Source organism: Pinus tabuliformis, chromosome 5_1, assembly GCF_031772625.1.
Source record: "Pinus tabuliformis cultivar Carrire ecotype Pingquan chromosome 5_1, CPIR1, whole genome shotgun sequence".
Classification (NCBI taxonomy): Eukaryota; Viridiplantae; Streptophyta; class Pinopsida; order Pinales; family Pinaceae; genus Pinus; species Pinus tabuliformis.
The window spans coordinates 728,246,087-728,254,856 of NC_142305.1; the positions used below are offsets into that span (position 1 = coordinate 728,246,087).

At 32.1% G+C, this 8,770-nt stretch overlaps 1 pseudogene; it reads left to right on the forward strand.

Moving 5' to 3' along the window:
• The first annotated feature begins 2,104 nt into the window (after nt 1-2,104).
• On the forward strand, nt 2,105-6,336 carry LOC149167005 (putative sulfate transporter 3.3; annotated as a pseudogene).
• The last annotated feature ends 2,434 nt before the right edge of the window (nt 6,337-8,770 follow it).

Consider the following 8,770-nt stretch of genomic DNA (forward strand, 5'->3'; position numbering starts at 1 on the left):
ATTATCATTTGAGATAAAATATATATAAGGTTTGTAGAGAATATGCATATGTCACTTCCCTTTGCACATTTAGGGAGTCGTAATCCACATGCTTATGCCTTCCCCTACTGATGTATTATGTAATGTGCATTAATGAAATATAAAATGCATTATTCAAAGAATAAAAAGTAAACTTGGCCTAGTGGTTAAACATTGTAATAAGGTTTTTCTAATAATAATAGGTGCAAGGGGAGTGCCCAAGACTCCAACCATCTGAAATACTGACTCACATGACAAATCTATTGCTTATATATATATATATATATATATATATATATATAAAAGCAATAGATTTGTCATGTGAGTCAGTATTTCAGATGGTTGGAGTCTTGGGCACTCCCCTTGCACCTATTTTATATATATATATATATATATATATATATATATATATATATAATTTGGCAGATTGATACATTCATATAATATTAACAAATACCATATCTTCCACTTGTATGTGAAGGCCAGAAGTTTGTATTGGCACTTCAGAAATGTACAATGCAAAAATGTTTTTTTTATTTTTATTTTTGTTTTTCTTAACTATATCTCAATATCATGCCAGATTTATGTTGTTCATAATATGTTTATATTTCTATGTTGAATTGGGTGATTATATTGGGATAAATATAAACAAGTTTTGTGCAATACATGTTTTAGAGAACTTGAAAAATATGAAAAACAATGCATGCTCTGCAATTGTACAATATATACCGTCAATCTATAATACATATACATTTGATGGTATATATGCTATCATATGTACTAAAAACTACATTTCAAGGTACAAATTATATAAAAATATAAGACTATAAGGACTACTGAATGCTTGACCAACACATCTCATAAACATGGATTTTATTCTTTAAAATTAATATGCAATATCTCATATAAACATGAGGTGGGATCCATATAATATCTAACAGTAATGTTATATAAAAAAAAATCATCTTTCACAAAAATCCAAATTGTTTCCCATATTTGAAAAATGTGTATAAAATTACCATATTAAACACATAAATTATATATATATATATATATATATATATATATATATATATCTATATAAATATCACTCACAATATTGGAAAATCACTAATCATTACATCACTTACAAAACAGAACAATCTTACATTGCTAAACTTTACTATTTTTCTCTGGTACCCCCACCCTCATCTAATTTCCTGCATGTTGCTTGCACCCATGAACGCTCTGAGAGACAATTTCTAATTTCTAATCTCTAATTTTAGAGTTCTCATTGATTATATAAATATTATCTAAACACTGTAAATGGTTTTCACAAACGATCTTTTGGGTACCTCCGACCTCATCTAATTTCCTGCATGTTGCTTGCACCCATGAAAACTCTAAGAGAAAATTTCTAGTTTCTAATTTTATAACTCCCATTGCTTATATAAAGTTTATCTAAACATTGAAAATGGTCTACAAAACTAATCTTCATATATAAAAACCCAAAAGGGATCTTTTGATGACTTGGTCCACAAAAATGGATGAAATTTTTGGCTTTGACATGAAAATACCCCTACCAAACTTAGGTAAGAGATAAGCCAGAAAAAACTCACAATCTAATATTATAGTCATGAATGAAAAAGAACTATTTTTAAACACTAAATATAAAACTAAGAAAAAATAAATATAATTACCCAAAAAAATACAACAGAATCCAAACCATGTAAATAGGGAAAAACCAAACACAAATTGAAAGTCATGTAAATACTAAAGAGCTACCTAGTGTGACATTGCCATAAGATACTACTATTATAGACATGCATTATGAAGTGCCATAATCCTACAAAAACTTGGCAAGACCCAAATCTGCAATGTGATCTTTAAAATTGTAATCTACGGGAATGTTGTTGGATTTCATTGCTAAATGATGGAGGAAAACATAAGTGTGGTTTCAAGTCTTAAACCTTTGTGTAGTAGTATAGTAGTGCCATGATTTCATATGACCATATTGATCGATGCTGAAACCAACATTGAATATGTGCACTCAATATGTATATAAATACTCTCATGTCATTGGATGGGAGTGACATGAGGATTCAAGATGAGTAGTAGCTAGAAGAGAACCCTACTAAGAAATATTTATTGTATTGCAGAAGTTGGCCATGCTGGGGTAGCTGGTTCTGATATAGAAAATATGCTTGACTCTTTTGGACATGGGCATGCGATGATAATTTATCATGAGAAGAGATCAATCGACGTTGTGCACAAAGTGGGGATTCCTAAATCCAAGGGATTAGTCCAACAATTCAACTCTCAGGTAAAGGAAATTTTTTTTCCTTATGACCCATTTAGTGAGTTCCAAGGTAAGACCTTTGGAAAAATGGTGTTCTTAGGATTTTGGTATTTCTTCCCCATACTTGAATGAGCTCCTAACTATAACCTGAATCTTTTGAAGTTTGATATTATTTTTGGTGTCACAATTGCAACCCTTGCCATTCCCTAGGTAATATACAATATCTCATATTTTTTTAAAACTAATCCATCAATGTGTCATATTTATTTTATTGTGGAAGTAAATTAATTATATAGCTTTTTCAGTTACATTTAAAGGAATAAGTTACATCAACCTTGCAAATTTTCCACCTTTCACGGTCTATGTGAGTTGATGGACCTAGAAATCATGTAGAACAAAATATTTTTATGTTTTCTTTTTAATTTACTTTGATTTTAAGTTTTATGTTTCTTAATGGATTTACTTTTGCATAATCTCCTTATTCGCCTTTTCAAATTATAGTTTGTAACAACTCTAATTTATTTTGTTATAGGGATTTCGCGGGACCTTGCTGATGGGCTTGTGTCAATAGCTTGATTGTTATTGACAATCATGCTCAGGGAAGGGTTTCTCTAGTTGATGCCCTTATCTTGCATTTATATTTGCTTTAACAATGACATTCTTTTCTTGAGTTTTCCAAACCTTTTTGTGCATTAAGAGGTGAATAGTTTTCTATAATTAATATGTTTCAACAAATTTTCGTAAGTTTTGAGTACCAAGCCTAATACCCTAATCGATATATTACAACCCATTTTTTCATGTTTTGAGTACAAAGCCTAATACCTTTATTTTCATTCAAAAATATGTTATTTACATAAACTTGGATTCATTATTGACTTTTTGTCTGATGAAACCCTAATTGGATTCATGGAAAGGTTAGCTAATGTAGTGTCTCTCCAACAATTGAAAGGTGTTTAGCTAATCCAACACTTCACTCGCAATATGGACATGCTTTTTTTCTTGCATTCAAGTTTGAAGCACATAGATGAGGTTGTTATATACAAATTTTATCCAACTACATTAATTAATATGGAGTAGTAGGTTTTAGAAAAGTTGTCTCTCAAGACTTTGTCTTTGCAGTGGACATGGCAGAGTGCTCTCATGGGAGTTTTGTTGCTTTTTTTCTTACTCATTTCCTGCTACTATGTATGTGTCTTCCTCCTATTTTATGTTCCATTTTATTTCTTAAAATTTAGTTGGTTCATGAAAAGTTTCTAGAAATATAATGTTGGATACTTTAATGTTATTGCACCAAGAGAACAGGGTGGGGAATATCTCTGTGTCTATTTTTCATGTGTGTGTTGTTAAAAGAAAACAATTAATGACATAGATATATTAAAATCTTGGAGTTTTTTAATCCTCTATGTTTGTATTTATATATATATTGATAGAAAAATATCAAATACCAGATTGAGTCTTCTTATGTAGTGTTAAATATTAATTATATCTATTTGTTCTGCAGAGCTAGAAGAAATAAAAATTGTTTTGTATTTTAGCAATTTCTCCTTTGGCATCAATTATTCTAGCTATTTCATTCATCTTCTTTACCAAACCCGAGAATCATAGCATCAACACTATCAGGATTCCTCACCAGCTTTAGGGTTCATCTATATGCTACTAAATTACTTTGCAACTGGGCTAGACTTTAGCATTATGTATTCTCTTACATCTGTTGAATCTCATGATCTTCAAAGCATTTACATACATTGTTTTCAAATTTCCTCAAACTGGCCATTTGCAGAAAGGACTGAATCCTCCTTCAATAAGCATGCTATGTTTTCATGGTCCTTACTTCCCGCTGGCATTGAAAAATGGCCATGTCACAGGACTCATTGCACTCACGGTAATAATTTTTTTATCTTTGTAAAACATTTGAATTATATTTTATAAAATTTGTGCTAAATTCATACTTCCTAGAATGACATTGTTCCCCTCTTTAGATATGAATAGATCATTCACAAGTTAGGATATCAATCGGCTTTTACATGATGGAAGTACAATGGGAAGAAAAATTTATTCTATAAAGGGTTACTAGGTGCATGAAAACAAGGAGATGATGTCCATTGGTTTCATGAATATGCTTGGCTCTAGTACCTCTTTCTATGTTACAACAAGTATAAATATATAACTTTTTTCCATATCATATACCTAAACAAAAACTCAATCCATCTAATAATAGATTATACCTTTCAGATCAAATCCGATTGAATTTGGCCATCCTAGAGCCTTTGGCCAGCCTTGAACCTTGAACCTTCGGCCAGCCTTGATGGTGCCCCATCACCCCACCTTCAAACCCACATCCCAAAGAGCCCTCCAAGGAACCCGCCAACAACCCCTTAACCGCCAACAACCCAGAAGGATTAAATTTTATACCACTACTGCACCGAACTCCGACTTATCACCCCAAAGATCTCCGCCAACATCCCACTTCATCGGCTCCGCCAACATCCTGAAGACCCCGCCAACATCCTTAAGTCCCACCAACATCCCGAAGACCCCGCCAACATCCGAATTGGCTGAGCCAACATCCCGTGATGGTTGTTAACCTTTTTTGCTCGACCTTGGGTCGACCTTTTTTGCTCGACCTTGGGTCGACCTTTTTTGCTCGACCTTGGGTCGACTTGGGTTGACTTGGTGATTACAGATGTTTTTCTTCCCTAACAAATTTCCTAGGACCAATGACTTTTTTAAGCAATGGTAGAGATTCTTGCAGGGACCATAGAGCACTATTCTTATATGCCAAAAAAATGATTTTCATACTTAACTAATACAAAAATTATACAAATATGATAAATTATATTTAATACATATGTATATTCCAAGTTATTCCTCTAGGTCAGCTATGAATTACAATGCTGGAATTATTAGTGCAGTATCAAACATAGTTATGGTTGTAATAGTCATGGTTACTCTTCTGCTTATAACTCTGCTCTTCTACCACACTCTTGTTGTGATGTTATCATCAATAACAATAGAAGTAGTTATAGGTCTCATCGATAATTACCTTCAACCTATTTTATATGGAAAGTAAATAAGGTGGATTTATTTGCATGTATGGGTGATTTTGTATGGATCATCTTCATCTCAGTTCAAACTAACCTTCTCATAGCAGTACAATATATATTCAATCCAACTTTTGTAGACGAAGTTTTCTCATCCATATAAAATTATATAGATGAGTATCTCTATGTTCAAAATATTGTTGGATGTAACAAGGCCACAGGCGGTCCTTAACAATATTCTAGGCACAAGACTATACAAAAATATGGAGAAATACAAGGAAGATTTAGGAGTCCCAAGTTTCTAATTCTTTGGACCACTTCACACATTTACTTTGCTAATTATACCTATTTGAGAGAGAGGTTAATATTCTAACAAAACTTTCATTTATATCTTTCTATTTAAATTGAATGCTGAGAGAAAGGAATTTCATTTTTCATAAGCTCATTATCATTTCAATATTGAGGTAGGTACAAGATGAGGAAGATTGCATAGATAAGGAAAAGGAAAATACATTGTAGTATGTCATTCTAGATTTCACATGGAATCATTAATTAACATCATAATAGGATTCTAAATACTATTGAGGATGGAAAGCAATATGAAAATTTCTTAAGATGATAACATGAATTCTTCTAGAATTAGAGATGACCAGGGAAACAAAACATCCTATAGGGAATGACATTATATTCGTGTAGATGTCACCACCATAGATACCAAAGGGATTAACAGTATTTTGGAGGTGAAAAATACACTAACGAAATAGGGATTTCAGGTGAACCCTTTGTTAGTTTTTGGAATTCATGACTACACATCTCAAATATATAATTTTCATATGACTTTGTAGGTGAAAATATTTACATGTTTCTCTATTAAGCAATGGAGAAAAGTTCGTGGAAAAGATGGAACAATAAAATATGCTTGAGAGGTTTGGTGATGATTGTTGGTTTGTGTCAGTAGAGGAAGATATCTATTCATTTTCTTCATTGTTCAAGATTTAGGTTTGATGAGGTGGCGATGATAAATGGGAAAGAAATATAATTATGTATTCATTTTACTAATGCAGACATTTAACAGAGTAGACATAAGGACAATCATTCACTTTTATTATAATTATTGACGTAACTAAAAGGTGACAACTTTACTTTCTATGAATACCAACATCTTGCTACTTCACGCTAACTGTATGAACGACAAATGAGTATGTTACAAAACATTTTGAATGTACTAATAAATAGATGAGGGAGAAAATCTAGTCTTACCTCTCTTTCAGGAAACATATAATATGCACAAGCATGGACTCAATAACCATTTTCATATTTGTGGGGTTTTCATAGTTGATATGAAAGTTGAATTGTGTTTAATGGGAGATAAGAATCTTGATTAACTAAATTTAAGGTAACGGGAAGGCATTCCCTACCATAATATCAATGTATTTAACTCCTAACCATTCTTTTTATTATTCGTTTGAGTGTAAAATGAATTCTACACTATTTTTTGTATGTGATATCACAAATTTAAAAATTATAATGATTATCAACTTTGAATGGAAACCTATTTTTATGGAAGTAATAAGATACTTGTTATTGAATGACTTTTTTCAAGTGGCATATATAATGTTATAATAAATAATACATATTATTTGTATTCATAATTATGTATATTTCGATGTATCACACTCATCGCAAACATATACATATATATAATAATGATTCTCTAAAAATATCACACTACTACCCACAACTGCAATTGGAATTAGCATAAATCCATATTGTAGTGTTTGTTCTTGTTTAGATTGCTTTGGGGACACCTGGAGAGGGTGATTGTGATGAAGTGTTATAAATATTGTGCATGTGGGACTTTTGTATATGCTTTTATGCTATATACCTAGGTAGGGTCACATGGTTTCCGTGTGCTTATGATAATATCTATGGTTCTATGTATAATACTGTTTTTGGTTAAGTGCATATTACCGATTTTTTCTCTTTGTGTATCCTAGTTTTTACATAGGTGTATGACATGGATGGTGATCTAGGATTGAGACACATAGATCCATGAATGATCATGGTTATGTGGAACATATGGTTAATTATGATTTATGGATGATACATGATTTGTATGATTATATATGCTTAATATAATAATGAGCAGGATGTGGTAGGGGACCTTGTCATTTTCCAACAAGGATGCTCAAGCTATGAGTGATTATGGAAGTCATTTCTTCAAAGCCAAAATGATTATGGAATTCATGCACAATTCTTGGTCTTTTAACAAGACCTTACCAACAATCCATCGAATGGGTATCATCTCACAATCAGTACCTTAGGCAAAGCATGAGGTTTCAAAGTAGAGTAAATGAGAAGCCATTTAATTTAGTGTGTGGAGTCTTAAATCCATGAAATATAAAGACGTGTATTCTTGGATATATAATAAAAAGGATAGGGAATGGAGTCCTCAATCTATTAAGGCATGAAAATGCATGAAATAAGGGTGCAAAATCCCAATGCTCCAGAAGAAAAATACCACTCATGGGTATTGAAAATTGGAAGCTTAGGGAAGAATTTCCTTAAATAAAATCTCATTCTAAGAATTCTGTAGTGACTTTCAAAAAATAGAAAGACATGGCTAGCATCTCAAGTATCACTTTCCAAAAATAGTAAATCACCTTGCATCAATTGGTAATCAAGTATAGTTGAAGGAAAATCATTTAACTTATCATTAATCAATCCTAATAGTTCAATCTCAACTCAATCATCATCATCATCATTATTATTATCCTTTATGATACTATGATATTATTATTAAAATGAATTACAAGTCACCTTCATCACCTCAATCACTTCACACGTCTCTCCTTGATGACTCTCATGGCACTACATAACTCTCTCTCTCTCTCTCTCTCTCTCTCTCTCTCTCTCTCTCTCTCTCTCTCTCTCTCTCTCTCTCTTACTGATACATTACACTCTCTATTTCACACTCATTAAAGACATTGAATATTCCTCTACACTTATTAAAGGCATGTCATAAAATATTCCTCGTACGCTCTCTTTAATGCATATGCCACACTCTCCTTAACTATGGCATGCATACCTCTCTATAATGGCATTAGTTACACTCCCCTAAATGACATATGTTACTCTTCCTCTAGGCATCCATATTAATCCTTTATGAAAATAATTCCTTCCTCCTCCTATATATGTGTCTCATGTATTCTAAATTTGGTGGGCTGCATGGTGAAAGAAGAAATGGAGCTTTAGAGAGTGAGTTGGAGAGACTTCAAGAATATTGTGAGATGGAAATACCTAGAGAGTAGCCAAATGTTGCTGAAATGAATATGTAATTAATAAACTAAATTATTAAGTAGAACTACCTAGTAGAGTTGGACATGAGTGGTATTCAAAGGAAGTGAAACTTATCGTCCTTATCCTTTCTTGT